The 17332-nt window shown below is 52.9% G+C and overlaps 1 long non-coding RNA gene across 8 annotated transcripts in view; it reads left to right on the top strand.

Annotated features, from left to right (window-relative positions):
• Nucleotides 1-17332, top strand: part of LOC127059704 (uncharacterized) — a 90000-nt gene that overhangs the window by 44464 nt on the left and 28204 nt on the right. For 4 of the 8 annotated variants that reach the window (XR_007777764.1, XR_007777765.1, XR_007777766.1 and 1 more), the window contains exon 2: nt 703-747. This is a non-coding gene — a long non-coding RNA (uncharacterized LOC127059704). Of the gene's footprint in view, nt 1-692; nt 748-17332 lie in introns of all 8 variants that reach the window. The other 4 variants (XR_007777761.1, XR_007777762.1, XR_007777763.1 and 1 more) reach the window with 1 other exon arrangement.

The raw sequence follows: 17332 nt of genomic DNA, 5'->3' as shown, positions 1-17332 counted from the left end.
AACCCATTCCAGCTGTGGGGAATGTTCCTAACCCTGCTCTGATATCCCAAACCCGTTGAGGTGGTGCCCTTGCCCTGGCAGTCCCCAGTTCCAGCACACCCCTCTGACCCCCAGGGTTCTCCAGGAGAGCTCTCCGAGGTTCAGGCTCCTGCCCAGGCTCCCAGCACACATTCGTGCAATGGAGAAGGTCAAAGGGACCTTTAGGATCAGGTTCTAACCCTGCTGCCACCTCCCCCTGTCCCAGGGTGTCCCAGTGTCCAGCCTGGCCTTGGGCACTGCCAGGGATCCAGGGGCAGCCCCAGCTGCTCTGGCAATTCCAGCCCAGCCAGGAATTCCCAGTTCCCAATCTCCCATCCATCCTGCCTCTGGCACTGGGAGCCATTCCCTGGCTCCTGTCCCTCCATCCCTTGTCCCCAGTCCCTCTCCAGCTCTCCTGGAGCCCCTCCAGCCCTGGCAAGGCTCTGATCCCTCCCTGGATCCCTCTCTTGCCCAAAGGTCCCCAAACCCCGCGGGTCACTCAGAGGCTCCAGCGGGGCCGGGCTGGGGAAATGCAGCTCGGGCTGGAAACCCCAGGGACATTTGTGACAGGGAAAATCCCTTGAGCTGCTGCTCCGGGAGCAGGGAGAGGGGGAGGGGAGGGAAGGTTTGGGAAGGTTTGGGAAGGGAAAAGGGAAGGGAAAAGGGAAGGGAAGGTTTGGGAAGGGAAGGGAAGGGAAGGTTTGGGAAGGGAAGGTTTGGGAAGGGAAGGTTTGGGAAGGTTTGGGAAGGGAAGGGAAGGGAAGGGAAGGGAAGGGGAAGGGAAGGAAGGGGAAGGGAAGGTTTGGGAAGGGAAGGTTTGGGAAGGGAAGGGAAGGGAAGGGAAGGGACGGGAAGGGAAGGGAAGGGAAGGGAGGTTTGGGAAGGGAAGGGAAGGGAAGGGAAGGTTGGGAAGGGAAGGGAAGGGAACGGGTTGGGAAGGGAACGGGAAGGGAAGGGAAGGGAAGGGAAGGGAGGGAAGGGAAGGGAAGGGAAGGGAAGGGAAAGGGAAGGGAAGGGAAGGGAAGGGAGAGGAAGGGAAGGGAAGGGAAGGGAAGGGAAGGGAAGGAAGGGAAGGGAAGGGAAGGGAAGGGAAGGGAGGGAAGGGAAGGGAAGGGAAGGAAGGGAAGGGAAGGGAAGGGAGGGAAGGGAAGGGAAGGGAAGGGAAGGGAGGGAAGGGAAGGGAAGGGAAGGGTAGGGAAGGGAAGGGAAGGGAAGGGAAGGGAAGGGAAGGGAAGGGAAGGGAAGGGAAGGGAAGGGAAGGGAAGGGAAGGGAAGGGGAATTCAGAGGGAGATCCTGTCTGAGGCACTCACTGGCCCCAGGGTGGGCAGCCGCTCATTCCTGCCCTTGGCTCTGCTCCAGGACCCTTCTGATGGATGAAGAACTCAATTCCTTTGTTTTTAATTAAATATTTGATTGAACTGTGAAGTTTCATAGGGATGGAAGATTTGCTAAAGTAGGTTGAAATCAGCAAAGAGATTAGTTAAAAAAAGAGAAATAATATAATTCCCAAACATTGGATTTGAGCTTTATCAGAATGAAATGTTCCAGACTTTGATTTCTGCAAGTGCTTCATCTCAATATTCAATAAATCCCTTTTTATGTAGAAGTGACACTTTTCATATTAAAATTAACACACATTTACAAACAGAGCTTTAATAGTTAAATAGAATCAATCTGAATGAAAATTAAGAGAGATTGCAATTCCAGGATCCTTTTTTTTATCTGGTCCCTTTAGAAAACATTTTAACTGTTGAATTCAATGTACATTTCTGCCCTCTCATTTCTATCTGCTTTGGATGCATCGGGAAAGGCAATTTTTCCTTTTTACAGCATTTTGGCTGTGTCTGGAAAGCCCATCCCTGCTTGTGATGGAAATGGAGCCCCAGAAGCTTGGAGCAGGTGATTTCAGGGAAGGGCTCCAGGCAGAGCAGCAGAGGCTCCTGCAGAGCCCAGGGAGCTCTGGAAATCCTGCTCTTCCCTGCTGCCCCCGTCTCTGCTCCTAAAGCCACTGGCACAAGGGTGTCAGAAGTTTTCCTCCCTGTGCTTCAACTTCCTCTGCAATTTTCATTTGTCCTGCTCATCCCACATTTGCCTGGAGGCAGAGCATCAGGTGAGGAAAAATGAGCCAGGTTTAAAGATTACCCAACAACTGCTGGGGTTTGGCTCTGTCCTCACCACGGGAAGGGGTGAGAGAGGCAGGAAGAACCCATTCCACAGGGAATGGAAGCCATTCCACAGGGTGCTGGAACCACCTCCAGGAATCACACAACAGCTTACCTGCCCTGGCAGATTCCACCTTTTAAAGGATTCCTTCCCCGTTTCTGGCAGAGGTCAGGATTTGAGAGAAGTCTGAGATCCCATTTCCCCCACAACACCCTCGTTTCTCATTCATTCCTGGCTTCTGGCTGTTAAAAGGTGGGATTTGTTCCTCAATCCCTCTGCTCTTGTGCATTCCCTCTGAGCACTTGGGCCAGCCATGGGATTTTTGCTTCTGTTCTGCTCCTTTTTTGTGGGGCCCTTTCCTCTGCCAGCATTTGTCTTGGCACGGGCACCCACCATCCCCTTGCTCCATTGCCATGGAAACTGGGATCTGATGGGAAAATTCCCCCATTCTGCCTCTCACCCACCATGGAAACTGGGATCTGATGGGAAATTTCCCCAATTCTGCCTCTCACCCACCATGGAAACTGGGATCTGATGGGAAAATTTCCCTAATTCTGCCTCTCACCCACCATGGAAACTGGGATCTGATGGGAAAATTCCCTAATTCTGCCTCTCACCCACCATGGAAACTGGGATCTGCTGGGAAATTTCCCTAATTCTGCCTCTCACCCACCATGGAAACTGGGATCTGATGGGAAAATTCCCTAATTCTGCCTCTCACCCACCATGGAAACTGGGCACTGCCAGGAAATTTCCCTAATTTTGCCTCTTACCCACTATGGAAACTGGGATCTGCTGGGAAAATTTCCTCATTCTGCCTCTCACCCACCATGGAAACTGGGATCTGCTGGGAAATTTCCCTAATTTTGCCTCTTACCCACCATGGAAACCGGGTAGTCCCAGCAAATCCCCTCATTCTGCCCCTTCCTTACCCTCCCACCACTCCCTGTGTCTCTTGGCTGCTCCTCAGCAAACTGGGGAGGGAACCCAGGGCTGCCTTGCTCAAAGAGCAGTGAAAAGATGAAAAAACGAGAAATGAATGGGAAAAAGGAAATGAAAAACTCGGCAAAGCCTTTGTGTGCAGTTTCCTCTGGGGGAAGGCAGCATCACCTCTGGGAGCGGCGCTGGCCCTGGCAAGAGCTCCTTTCATCCCCTGGCAGGGTGAACATTTGCATTTTGCAGTCTCTCCTTTGCTGTTCCTGCATTCAGACACAGGTTCCTGTTTCTTGGGGCTTTTTTTTACTGTTTGGAGGTTTTATTCTCACGTTTGTCCTACAAGAAAAAAAAAAAATCAAATTAACAACCTCCATGCAGGGGTGGAGCTCACCGGTGTTGTCCTTGAGGAGGGAGGCTTTGATAGGCAAAGAATTCCAGACTTTTTTCCCTTCACATCCCAAACTCAGTACTTTGGAAACCCCCAGGTGCCCCTGGAGGAGGCTCCCATGGGTAAATCCTGGCTGTTTCTGCCCGGGCACATCACAGACACCTTCCCTGTGGTGAATGCAGCCTCACCCTGAGCCCTTGGGGCTGGGCTGCCTCTGGGCACCAGAACTGGGGCTGCCATGAGGGGACACACCCGGTTTGTCCCCAGCCCCAGGAGCTCTCCCGGAGCCAGGGCCATGTCCTGCCCTGCTGAGGAGCCCCCAGGGCAGGGAGGGCAGAGCGGGGTGAGCTTTGGGGCTCCCCCAGACCATCCCCTGGCTCTGATCCTTCACCCCAGCAATCCCTGGGGTGCTGAGCCCTCACTGCAGACCGAAGTCACTTTCTGTGTGCAGGGGACGACCACGGCTCTGTGAGCCAGCCCCTCCTGCCAGTGTTTGTGAAGTGTCCCCCGTGGCAAGGTAACATTTTGCCAAAGGTTTTTCCTTTCTTACTGCGACGTGTTTGAGGCTGAAGACACAACTTCAGCTTCCTTTGGCTCTCCCTGCTGCCTTGTTCTCTTTTCAGCCAGCTGGGCTAATTTATTCTGCCTGCTAAATGCGGGGCTGCTGGTTCTGGCTGCCATAATCCCGGGGCAGGCACAGGAGATTTGATGAATTGCATGTCAGAGCCCCCAGATCAATAAATGTGTAAGTGTGTGAAAAATTAAACTCCAGCAGCAGCTTCAGATGTGTGGGGTTTCTATCAAAGGCCACAGCAATACCTGCAGGCGTCGAGGGAGCCACTCCAGTGGCACATTAACTGGAACATTTCATTGCACAAAGCAGCTCCCCCTAAATAAAAGGTTTTCCTGGTAATGTGCTGATTGTGTTAATTTTTAAACAGAGTTCTGTTTCGCTGAAATAAAGATGTCGTGTTACCTTTACTCCAAGTGTATAATTTCTCAGAGATCTGTCATATTAATTTGATGCTATTTAGGCTCAGGTTTGATTATAATGTTTTGACAGGTGTCAAATGTCATATGTCAAAGTACTGCAACATTGATCCCACAGGAAACGGGAGCTTTTCAAATCTGCACAGCTGAGGATTAAATATAAAACACCTCAGAAGAAGGATGGAAATCTCTCTGTGAGAGCTGGAGCAGTCTGTCAGGAGTGCCAGAATCCAGCACCCTCTGCTTGGGAGCAGAGCCTGCCTGAGTTGTGTCAGTGGGAAAATCAGGATTATTGGAGATGGGAGCAGAGCCTGGGCTGTGTTCATGGTTAAAATGAGGATTTCTGGAGATGGGAGCAGAGCCTGCCTGAGTTGTGTCAGTGGGGAAATCAGGATTTCTGGAGATGGGAGCAGAGCCTGGGTTCTGTTCATGGTTAAAATCAGGATATCTGGAGATGGGAGCAGAGCCTGTCTGAATTGTGTCAGTGGGAAAATCAGGATTTATGGGGATGGGAGCAGAGCCTGCCTGAGTTGTGTTAGTGGGGAAAATCAGGATTTCTAGAGATGGGAGCAGAGCTTTGGCTGTGTCAGTGGGAAAATCAGGATTACTGGGGATGGGAGCAGAGCCTGCCTAGAGTTGTGTTAATGGGGAAAATCGGGATTTCTGGAGATGGGAGCAGAGCCTGGGCTGTGTCAGTGGTTAAAATCAGGATTATTGGAGATGGGAGCAGAGCTTTCCTGGAGTTGTGCTAATGGTTAAAATGAGGATTTCTGGAGATGGGAGCAGAGCCTGGGTTCTGTTCATGGTTAAAATGAGGATTTCTGGAGATGGGACTCACTGCAATGCTGTGAGGAGTGAGCTGGCACCACACCTTCCCAAAGACCCAGTGGGGCTCCTTTCACCTGGTCTGGGGAAAGGAGGGTTGGTAAAAGTGCAGAGTGGCAGTTTGTCCCAGAGCAAATGGCAGGTGCATGCAGGGCATTCCAGCCCTAAAGGTCCCTCTTTCCAAAGCTGGAGACAAAGGGGGGCACAGCTCTGACTGGGGAGGGCCCTGCAAGGGCAGGAGGTGCCAGGAGGGTGGCCCAGGTGGCACCCTGTGCTTGTCCCCAGGGCTGAGCTGCAGCCAAGCATTCCCTGAGATTCCAGGGGCCTTGAGGCACATCTTTGGGTTATTTGGGGTGTTTGATCCTGGATGAGCCAGTGTCAGTTCTGCCCATTGCCTTGGGCACAGAATCCCCAGGGCTGGAAGGGACCCAGGGGATGCAGGGGCAGCCTCAGCTGTGCCAGGGCCTGCCCACCCTGCCAGGGAACAATTTAGCACTAAAATCCAAATCTCTTTTGGTGCCAGGCCCTCAGCCCCTGTCCTGTCCCTCTCTGCCCATATTAAGTCTCTCCTTTTTTCCATAACACCCCCAAAATCAGCCCAACCCTTCTGTTGCACATTGAGCCAAAGCAGTTGGGTTTTTTATTTGCCATTTCTGTTGCCCTCCTAAGTGATCCCTTGGGAAAGCTCTTGGACAGTGCCCTTTAATGGCACTTTCCTTCTGCAGTCTGCTCTGTCTAAAGGGCTCTCAGGGGCTTCAGGAGATGGAGGAGATCAGACTGGCTTGGCAGAACCCTGGCTCTGAGTGGATCAGTTGTGGCTTTTGGCTCAGGAGATGAGAGTGTGATGCTTGGAGGGTGGAAGGGAGTTAATTTATCACAGGACCTGCCCTCTGGAGACACAGGCTGCAGCCTCCAATCTGCATTTATTTCCTGCACTCCTAGAATACCCGGGGATTTACAGCACTAAAGTCATGGCCCAGCCTTTCCTGGGGGATCTCCCAGAGCTGGGGGTCCCAGCCCTGTCAGGAAGGGGAGCCAGGGCTGCTGGCACTGGATGGACCCAAACTCTGATCAGAGCTCCTCAGCCTCGGGAAGGGCAGGATCAGCCCCTGGGGATGGGGCAGCAGCAGAAAGGGCTCATGTCCGACCGGCTGTCTGTCTCTGTCTCTGTCGGACATGCGTGGGGTGGTTCGCGTGGGACGGTTCGCAGGCAGCCCGCGTTGAACAGACGAGTCTGGACTCCTCTATAGTTCAGTCTTCAGGTTGTTTATTAAAGCTTATCTCTAAGGTTTTTGTTCTGCCCAGCCGAGATCTGACCAGCAAGGCAGCCACAAGCACTCTCTGCCCCTTTAGGGCGGTCGCACATTCTTATACTGATAATTGCGTATGTGATATTTACAATTTTTCTCCAATACCCATCACCTTTATTAAACAGTGCACCTTTAGTATGAACCAATCTAAAATGCACACATCACAGAGAAGATGGATGACAAGAAGAAGGAGAAAAGCCACGAGGTCGGGCCTGAATCCTCCATCTTGCCTCCATTAGACCCCCCTGTACCAAAATCTTAAAACCTACATTCTATTCTATAAAAACACCTGCCCTACACCATTCAAACCTCTGAAACCTCCAGACCCTCATGCTTCGATAGCACGACCCTTGAAGGGTCAAAATCAAGCCACCAGGTGCCTTTGGCTACATTCCAGGACTTCCGAGCCCCCCAAGGAGTCTCCCTGGGACTCAGAGCATCCGAGGTGATGCGCTGAGTTCCCACAGTCTCAGACTCAGAGCTGGGAGGGCAGAATCGCTGCCCTGGGGGGTGGAGGGGCTGTGAGAGGGAGCAGAGCCCAGCTGGGACAGACCAGGGATGCCATGGCCAACTCCCAAAGGCAAATATCCTGGATATGTGTTAGGAGAAGTTCTACAGATTTACAGTTGTGTTTTACCCCCCCTGCCAAAATCCCATGAGCCAGACTGGGACAGGTGAGTGATGCCATGGTTGACTCCCAAAGGCAAATATCCTGGATATTTGTCAGGAGAAGTTCTATAGATTTACAGTTGTCTTTTACCCCCCTTGTGTTGTTATCAGGGTTTGGGACATTTGGGAGGGTGGCATTGTCACCATGGCAGCACCTGACCCCCAGATGAGATTTAAGGGACCCCTGGAAGTGCCCAAGGCCAGGCTGGACATTGGGATTCCCTGGGACAGTTGGACGTGTCCCTGCCCTGGCAGGGGTGCCACTGGGTGGGGTTTAGAGTCCCTTTAACCCAAACCATTCCAGGATTCCATGAGTTCCCCTCCATCCTCAGCCCTGCCACTCTGCTAAAGAGAGCACCACAGCACGACTGCCAGACTCTTGGATTCACAGATTTGTGCCAGAAAATCCTCCAGTTCTTGCTAATAATTGTCCTTAATCTTGGAAAACAGCTTGACACAGACCAACAGTGGGCCTGGTGCTGTTTAGTCAAAGCTTGGCCTGGAGCCTTGAAGTGTTTTCCAATCTGAACAATTCTGTGCCTTGATGGTTCCAGGGGCTGGGAAATGAGGAGAGAGGAGCAGCATCCTTGCAATAAACCCAGGGCTCAGAGTGAGGCTGGGAACAGGAACTGCAGAGAGCATTTTGGAGCCCCTTCCTCCCAGAACTGCTGGGAGCAGGATGTGCAGCCCTGCAGGGCCCTGGGGATGGGATCCCAGCCTGGCTCTGCACACTTCCAGGGTTTTCTGGCTCCCACTGCTAAAGGGAACCTTTTTCCCAAGAGTCAGAGGCAGGGCAAGGCAGAGAATTTACCCAGCATTTCACCTCTGAAGGGGGAGGGATGAGTCTCAGTTTCCCAGGGAGAACAATGTACACAGAAATGCAAAATGCTGCAGGGATTTTCCGTGTTGAGGGAGAAGATTATTCCACATTCAGAACACATTGAGGGGTCATGATGTCTGGGTTTGGGAAGCCAGGTGCCTGCTAAGGAGGGCAGGAGCATCCCCTGAAATGGAGAATGTGAACCCCTCCCTCCTCCAAATTCCTATAAATTTTAAATTAAGGGGCTCTCTGGGAACAAAAATATAGGAGCAGGAATAACAGTTCTTTACTAGGGAAGAAAATAAAAGGATAAAATGAACAGTGCAGTGACCCAACCCAGCCCTGGCAGAGCCAGAGCACAGCCTGGCACCCTGTGGGTCAGGGGCTGGCAGCAGTGCCACTGGAATTGTGGCTCAGCCCTCCTGCAGTGCCAGGGCTGGTTCTGCTGGAGCAGGGATCCTGGAGAAGGTGCAGTCTCCTCTGAAGGGCCAGGGGCAGAGGCAGCTGCTGCTCCTCTGGGAAATCCAGTGCAGAAGCCGTGCTGGTGTTCCAGGATCTCCAGATTCTATCCGGGTAGGAATGCTTGGCTCCTCCCCCTGGGCTCACATCTCCCATGGGATGGTGCAGCTCTTATCAGCCATGCAGGGACATTCCATGGGCTGTTATCAGCAGGGGTCTGCCTGAGGGAGGAGAGGGTGTGGGAGAGATAAGGGAAACTGCCCAATGGACAGGAGACAGCTGGCACAGATGGTGACAGAACACATCCTGCCTGGCAGGCTGGGACACCCTTGTTGCTCCTGTCTCTTTCCTGGCCTCCCTGGAAGCTTTTCCTTCTGAAAATTCTCTGTTCTGACGGTGTCACACTGCTGCTGCTGTTCTCTGGGTCAGGGTGGGAGGGAGTTTGGGGCACACAAAAAACTGGGACCCACAGACTCCCCCAAACCCAGCACGTGAGCTCAGTTCCTGCACTTCAGCAAACACTTCAGGGATTTGGGATTATTTCCAGTGGGACTTGAACTTGGGATGACCCAAAGTGCTCCAAACTCCGCGGGCTCTGGGACTGCTGCTGTCCAAACAGCCACGAGGATCTCCTTCACTTCCTCAGGTTTTTCCATCTCCTTCCCAAGGTAGCGCTGTGGGTTCAAGCTGAGTGCAAGGATAACCACGTGACAAATGAAGATATTCATGTAAACCCAAAAATAATCTCACCTCTTACAGAGCCAATATTTTCATGGCAAGAAAGGAAATAAAATATATATATATATTTGCTATCCAAACCCAACAGCACAAATCCTAACGTGCCCAAAACAATTCTAATTTAATTATGCAAAAAAGGCTCCTAAGCTTAATAACAAATCATTATCTGAAGAAAATCTGAATTGGCTTTTGCGGTGTCAAAATATGAATTTCTTTTCATAGCAAGCAGAATGCAACAAGGGGACGTGCAAAATGTGTCTGGTAAATTAAAAATCTGTTATTAGAACTTGCAGGCAGGAGCTGGAAGAAGCCATGTAGTTGAAAAATCTGTTTTCCTAGATGAATAAATAGTGGTTTACCCTCTCCCTCTGTCTTTCATGGTGCCCTTCCTCCTCCCTCCTCCCTCTCAGCTCCTTTCCCACTCAGCTTCTCGCTACATAATTAACTTTTGGAGTTTAATTTTTCTCCTGGTTCTGGAAGAATGGGCTGTTCAGGACACAATTCACATTTTCTGTGCAGTGCAGGGACTATCTGGGAGAAAAGCAGGCAGGATCTGTGTGTGAATCAGAGGCTCTACAGATGGAATTGCTGCTGCCCTGTCTTCCCAATCCCCCTTGGCCGTGGCCTCAGCACTTCAGAGGCAGAGCCTTGGTACCTGAAATGGATCTGTGGCCTGGCTGGGCAGCATGGGCTGTTCTCATTTCCCAGGGTGACCTGCCCAGGGCCACCAGGCTGGGACTGAGCCAGGACCTGCCCGGGACAGGGGAGAGGGCACTGAGGGGAGAATGCTGTCAGAGGGTCAGGAAGAGACCTTAAATCCCATCCCATCCATCCCATTATCCCATTATCCCATTATCCCATTATCCCATCCCATCCCACCCATCCCATCCCATCCCATCCCATTCCATCCCATCCCATCCCATGCCATGCCATCCCATCCCACCCCATCCCATGCCATCCCATGCCATCCCATCCCACCCCTGCCATGGCAGGGACACCTCCCACTGTCCCAGGGTGTCCCAGTGCCCAGCCTGGCCTTGGGCACTGCCAGGGATCCAGGGGCAGCCCCAGCTGCTCTGGCAATTCCAGCCCAGCCAGGAATTCCCAGTTCCCACTCACCCATCCATCCCTGCCCTCTGGCACTGGGAGCCATTCCCTGGCTTCTGTCCCTCCATCCCTTGTCCCCAGTCCCTCTCCAGCTCTCCTGGAGCCCCTTCAGGCCCTGCCAGGGGCTCTGAGCTCTGCCTGGAGCCTTCTCCTCCCCAGGGGAACATTCCCAGCTCTCCCAGCCTGGCTCCAGAGCAGCTCCAGCCTCACACAGGAGTTTAGGGAAGGCAGATGCAGGACTGGCAGAGCTGCAGGCCAGGAGAAGGAAATCTGTAAGTTGATGGGATTTCAGGCATCACATCGGGGATGAAACCCCAGAAGTTCCCAGGACAAACCTTTGAGCTCAGACTCCCTCGGTCCCAGCTCAGCCCAGCAGAGCTGTCACTGCTCCATGTCTGCCCCTGAGGAAGGCAGGGAGGACCCTCTGGGATAACCAGGATGGAGAGGGGCTCCATCCCACAGGGTCCTCCCTGCCTTCCTCAGGAGCAGAAATGAAGGAGGGAGCCTGCAGGCACTGGGTGCCTCCCACTGGGGCATTTGGGTCTCAGGGAGCCTTCCAGCGGTGCATTCCCCAGCCAGGCCCCCGTGCCAGCCCTGCCATCCCCTGACCCCCAGTTCTCAGGGAATCTGCTCCCAGTCCCACCCCAGGCTCCAGGCTGACTCCTGTTCCATCTGTCTCAGAGCCCTCTCAGGGATGGAGAGTCAGTATTACAGTGGATTTCTGGGGTCCCAGGATGAGGGAATTGACAAGACAGTTGACTCCATGCATCAGAAGGCTTGATTTATTATGATATGATATATAAGATATAAAAACTATACTAAAAGAATAAAGAGAAGGATTTCACTACAAGGCTAAGCTAAGAATAGAAAAGAATGTGTAAACTGAAGTCTTCTCAGCCCGAGATGGGCCAAACAGGTGAATTGTGATAGGCTCTTAATTGGAAACAGTCTGACAGGGCCAATCACAGATTTTCCCGTTGCATTCCACAGCAGCTGATAAGAATTTTTTAGTTTGTTCCTGAGGCTTCTCAGCTCTCAGGAAAGGAAAATTCCTAAGTAAAGGATTTTTCATAAACTATGTCGGTGACAAGTCAGCCTCTTCAAAATGAGTTCCTAAATCCCAGGCTCCCATTGCAGGGGTGTGACACGGCAGGAGAGGAAGTGAAATGTGGTTGTGGATGCCCAGGGAGTGCCTGGGTCAGCCCAGGTGGGTGCTGTGCCCCTCAGCTGTGCCATCCCAGGGCTGTGCCAGTCCTGCCTGGGGCAGCTGTGCCAAGGAGCTGCTGCGGGTTTGCTTTGGGTTTTGGGGGTTTTTCTCAAAAATCTCAAAAAATACAATAATCCAGGGAGAAAACCTGCCCCAAACGTTCAGCCAGGAGTCTGTCCCTTTCTGTAAAATGAGCATTTATTCAGGTTTTGTGAGGATGGCCACTGTCTGGGGCCTTTGGCTTGGAAATCCAAGGCTGGATATTTCAGTGAACTGGGCTGTGATCTCCAGAGGGAAAATGCTGGCTGCTCCAGCAGTGGGAAATCTGGGAAATCTGGGAAATCTGGGGGCTTTTGGTAAAGCCAGCTTCCCCAAAAGATCCAGCTCAGCTTTGCTGTCACAGCTCATTCCAGAGGACACAGGAGTTATCCTTGTGCTGGCCCCAAGGCAGCCAGAGCTCATGGAGTGTGTGGCCAGGCTGGGATTGTGGGGGTGTCCTGTGCCCTTTCCCTGGGATTGTGGTTCCAGGGTGGGATTGTTGTCCCCTTTTCCCGGGAATTGTGATTCCAGGGTGGGATTGTTGTCTCCCCTTCCCTGGGATTGTGGCTCCAGGGTGGGATTGTTGTCTCCCCTTCCCGGGAATTGTGTTTCCAGGGTGGGATTGTTGTCTCTCCTTCCCTGGAATGTGGTTCCATGGTGGGATTGTTGTCTCCCCTTCCCAGGAATGTGGTTCCAGGGTGGGATTGTTGTCCCCCCTTCCCTGGAATGTGGTCCCAGGGTGGGATTGTTGTCTCCCCTTCCCTGGAATTGTGATTCTAGGGTGGGATTGTTGTCCTCCCTTCCCTGGAATTGTGGTTCCAGGGTGGGATTGTTGTCCCCCCTTCCCAGGAATGTGGTTCCAGGGTGGGATTGTTGTCCCCCCTTCCCAGGAATGTGATTCTAGGGTGGGATTGTTGTCCCCCCTTCCCAGGAATGTGGTCCCAGGGTGGGATTGTTGTCTCCCCTTCCCTGGAATGTGTTTCCAGGCTGGGATTGTTGTTTCCCCTTCCCTGGAATGTGGTTCCAGGGTGGGATTGTTGTCCCCTTTTCCCGGGAATTGTGATTCCAGGGTGGGATTGTTGTCCCCCCTTCCCTGGAATTGTGGTTCCAGGGTGGGATTGTTGTCCCCCCTTCCCAGGAATGTGGTTCCAGGGTGGGATTGTTGTCCCCCCTTCCCAGGAATGTGGTTCCAGGCTGGGATTGTTGTTTCCCCTTCCCAGGAATGTGTTTCCAGGCTGGGATTGTTGTCCCCCCTTCCCAGGAATGTGGTTCCAGGCACAGAGCAGCCTCTCAGGAGCTGCTGCTCCTCCCAGCTAACAGAGAGCTGTGAGCTCCTCCCTGAAACACAAAAAGGGCCTTTGCCAGCACTTGGCTCTGCTGGGTCCCCATTTGTCTCTGCTTCTATCCCAGCACCCAGGGGAGGAGCAGGAGCATTCCCACAGCCACAGGAATTGTTTTCCATGCTTTGAAGGGCTCTGAAGCTCCTCCTTGCCGTGGCACGCTCAGGGCCTGACCCTGCCTGGCAGCACCTGCTGCTCCCTGTGCAGGACATGCACGGCTGGGAGCGAGCAGCTGGCACTGCCAACGCTGGAGAGGGGCTGGGGACTCATTAAGTTAATTATTCACTGGAACTGGCTCTTCCCCCGTGAATTCCACTTAATCCTCACAGCACAATTTCCTCCAGAAAACACAATGATGGTAATGAGTCAAGTCTGAAGGGTTCTGTTCTCTGCAGGTGAGCAGGTTAATTTTCTCTATAATTAGTTAATTGCCAAAACTGGAGCTATTGATAGCAAGGGGGAGGGAAATCAGTACAACACCTTGTCCGTGTCTCTCGAGGTAGATTATGGCAGAGGAGGTTGGCACTGCAGAGATCAGGGGAGTTTTGAAGGCCTTTGTAAAATATGTGGTCTTGAGAAATTCGAAAGGAAGAGCTCATGCTTAGCACTGGGCTGATTTATTCCTTAGTGCTCTTCTCTTCTTCTGTTTGCTTTTCTTTCTGAGTCTTGAACTTTGCTGCTTTTTCCTTTCTTTGTCCATGACGAGTTCCAGGTTCCTCCCCAAGCCCTGTGCCTTTCCCTTCAGGATCCGCTTCCCATGGCTCCAAACCTCAAGGGTTTGAGCTTGAACCCTGCCAGCACCCCAGCTGGAAAGGATTTCTGGCTGCTTTGTTCTATTAAAAACCACATTTCATCCACAACTTGATGTGAGGACAAACCCAAACAGAAACCGTGCCCAGGAGATGCATCCCAGGACAGAGGAGATGCTTGTGGCCACCTCGGTCAGAGCCAGCAGCTCCAGGGTGGGCAGGGGCTGGATAACAAACTTTGCCCAGAGACTCCCCCCAGGACCACTGCTGTGAGCAGAGACCCTCAGAGCCCCTGGGGCACGGATGGGAAACGCTCCCCTGGCTGCTGGCAGAGGGAACTCTGCCTCCTGGCCCCTGCAGCCTGCTCAGACAGGGACAGCCACTCCTCTGAGTGCTCCTGGAGAGCTTTCCTCTCCCAAAAATGGCATCTGGGCAGGGCCTGGCCAGAGCTGCAGCTGTACAAGTCACCTGTGTGACCCAGCCAGAGCTGCAGCTGTACAAGTCACCTGTGTGACCCAGCCAAACCTGCAGCTGTACAAGTCACCTGTGTGACCCAGCTAAACCTGCAGCTGTACAAGTCACCTGTGTGACCCAGCCAAACCTGCAGCTGTACAAGTCACCTGTGTGACCCAGCCAGAGCTGCAGCTGTACAAGTCACCTGTGTGACCCAGCCAGAGCTGCAGCTGTACAAGTCACCTGTGTGACCCAGCCAAACCTGCAGCTGTACAAGTCACCTGTGTGACCCAGCCAGAGCTGCAGCTGTACAAGTCACCTGTGTGACCCAGCCAGAGCTGCAGCTGTACAAGTCACCTGTGTGACCCAGCCAGAGCTGCAGCTGTACAAGTCACCTGTGTGATCCAGCCAAACCTGCAGCTGTACAAGTCACCTGGTTTGTTCCAGCCAGAGCTGCAGCTGTACAAGTCACCTGGTTTGTTCCAGCCACACGCTTCCATTGCAGAAAATTAATAAATAAATGGATGAAATGTGAAATGAGAGGTTTTGGCAATACTTCCAGGTATTTGTTTTAAAAGAAGAGGAAGAAAGGTAAATTCATCCTGCTGTTCCAGCCACAAGCTTCCATTGCAGAAAATTAATAAATAAATTGATGAAATGTGAAATTGAACATTTTGGCAATACTTCCAGTTATTTGTTTTAAAAGAAGAGGAAGAAAGGTAAATTCATCCTACTGGTAAGAAACCCTTTGCTGAAGGGATTCACCGAATGAGGGGGATTTTGGTTTCTCCTGAGATCCTTGCCCACGCTCAGGGGAGGCCCATGTGGGGTCTGTTTGTGTCCCAAGCAGCCAGCACCGAGCTCAGCCTGGCCTGGAGCAGGTCTGCGGCTCCCAAAGGTGTGGGAAGGCCAGAGGGTGCCTGGCATTAAATAGGGACTGTTCCACCAAACCCTGCTCGGTCACAGGCTGTGCTGAGCAGGGTCACATTAATAAATCAAAGGACCCCAGGGTCTGGCACTGAATTTTTATTTGAATTTATTTAATTCCATTTGTCACTTTTTTCTGAAAATGATCTTTACACAGGGCACTCTCCCATTAAACATTATGTATTCCAGCTGCTCAGAAGGGTTGTGCTGCATGCAGCTGAGCAGAGAGGCAGGGATCAGAGACCTCCTGTGTGGGAACAGCCGTGGGTTCCTCCCTGGGAACGGGAATTGTCCTTTTCCTGCTGTGCTCAGGCATGGCTGTGGCTGCAGTCCCCGTGGAGGACTGCCCAAGGAGGTGCCTCTCCATGACCCAGCCTGAGGGAGAGCATTTCTGCTGCAGCCTGTGCTGTTTCCAGGGAGGAATGAATGAATCTGATCCATGTTCTTAGAAGGCTAATTTATTATTTTATGAGCTGTATAATATTAAAGAATGCTGTACTAAACTGTCCTAAGGAATAGAGAAAGGATGCAGACAGCAGGCTGAAAAGATAATAATGAAAACTCCTGACTCCTGCCAGAGCCTCAACACAGCTGGCTGTGACTGGTCATTGAGTTAAAACAATTCCCATGGAACCAATCAAACACTGACCAGCCGGTGAACAATCTCCAACCCCATTCCAAAGCAGCCAAACACAGGAGAAGCAATCAGACAATTGTTGTTTGAATTTTTCTCTGAGGCTCCTCAGCTTCCCGGGAGGAGAAATCCTGGCGAAGGGAATTGTCAGGGAATGTGACAGTGACAGCATCCCAGCACCAGCACCTCCCCTGAGTGCTTCCAGCCCTGCTGGAGGAGCCCTGCCTGTGATGAGCACAGCAAAGGGAGTGTGTAATGCTCCTGGTCAGCCCTTGTGCTGCTGGAGGTCATTGCCCGGGTCCTCTGGAGCTTCCTGGCACCCCTCACTCCAAACTTCTCCTGACGGTGACATTTTCCAGACTCCTCCTGTTTCCTGTCCGAGATGTTTGTGTGCCCTCTGTCCCTGATGCACCCCGAGCTGAGCCCTCCCAGCCGTGCCCACTGACCTCCTCAGGGAGGGGGGCTGGCCCCGGGCACCCCTGGGTGCTGTCACCCTTCAGAGACCCCCCTGCACTGCTGGCTCCTCTGTGACAGGTACACCCGGGCTGGGCACTGATGGCAGCCCCTAAAGCTGCAATCCCAGCCTGTCCAGTCCCTCTGCTCCCAGGTGCCCTGCCCAGGGATGTGGGCATCCAGGGGAATCCATGGAGCTGCTCTGGAGCCAGGCTGGGAGAGCTGGGAATGTTCCCCTGGAGAGGAGAAGGATCCAGGCAGAGCTCAGAGCCCCTGGCAGGGCCTGGAGGGGCTCCAGGAGAGCTGGAGAGGGACTGGGGACAAGGACAGAGGGACAGGAGCCAGGGAATGGCTCCCAGTGCCAGAGGGCAGGGATGGGTGGGAGATTGGGAACTGGGAATTCCTGGCTGGGCTGGAATTGCCAGAGCAGCTGGGGCTGCCCCTGGATCCCTGGCAGTGCCCAAGGCCAGGCTGGACACTGGGACACCCTGGGACAGTGGGAGGTGTCCCTGCCATGGCAGGGCTGGCACTGGGTGGGGTTTAATGTGCCTTTAACTCAAACCAGTTGGGGACATCTGCCCATGCTGGGCTCTTTAGGAGGAGTCACACACACTTGGTCTGACCAGCCTCTGCAGATTCCTCCTATTTTTGGCCATGAACATTCCTGACTTCCTGCCAGTCCCAATTTCCAGGCAGGATCTCATCCCCAGCTCTGTGCAGGTGCCAGTGCTTCCCTGTGAAGCAGGAGGGATTTCTCAGAGCCCACGCTGCTCCCCTTGCCTGGCAGAGCTCTGGGGGAGCTGCCTTTGCTTGGGAAGCCACCTCAGCTGGGTCTTCATCAGAAACCAGGGGCTCATTACCGTCCTTGGGAGAAGAAAGGAGCTGGTTTGATGGGGTTCATTAAAGCCCAGCTGTTCCTGCTTTATCCTGCTGCCTTCCTTCTCTGCCCTGCTGGGAAGTGAAACTGATTTCCCTGATTTTTACCTCCTGCTTGCTGAAGCTCTGGGTAGCATTGACCCTTTCCCTGTTTTCTGGGACTTTGCATCCCCCCTGGTGCCAGGCAGAAATTTATGATTTTGCCTGCAACCACCAAGAATTTGGAGTTT

This window comes from Serinus canaria, chromosome 5 (genome assembly GCF_022539315.1).
Source record: "Serinus canaria isolate serCan28SL12 chromosome 5, serCan2020, whole genome shotgun sequence".
Classification (NCBI taxonomy): domain Eukaryota; kingdom Metazoa; phylum Chordata; class Aves; order Passeriformes; family Fringillidae; genus Serinus; species Serinus canaria.
The sequence above is the reverse complement of the archived record's forward strand: the minus strand, read 5'-3'. Positions and strand labels throughout refer to the sequence as shown.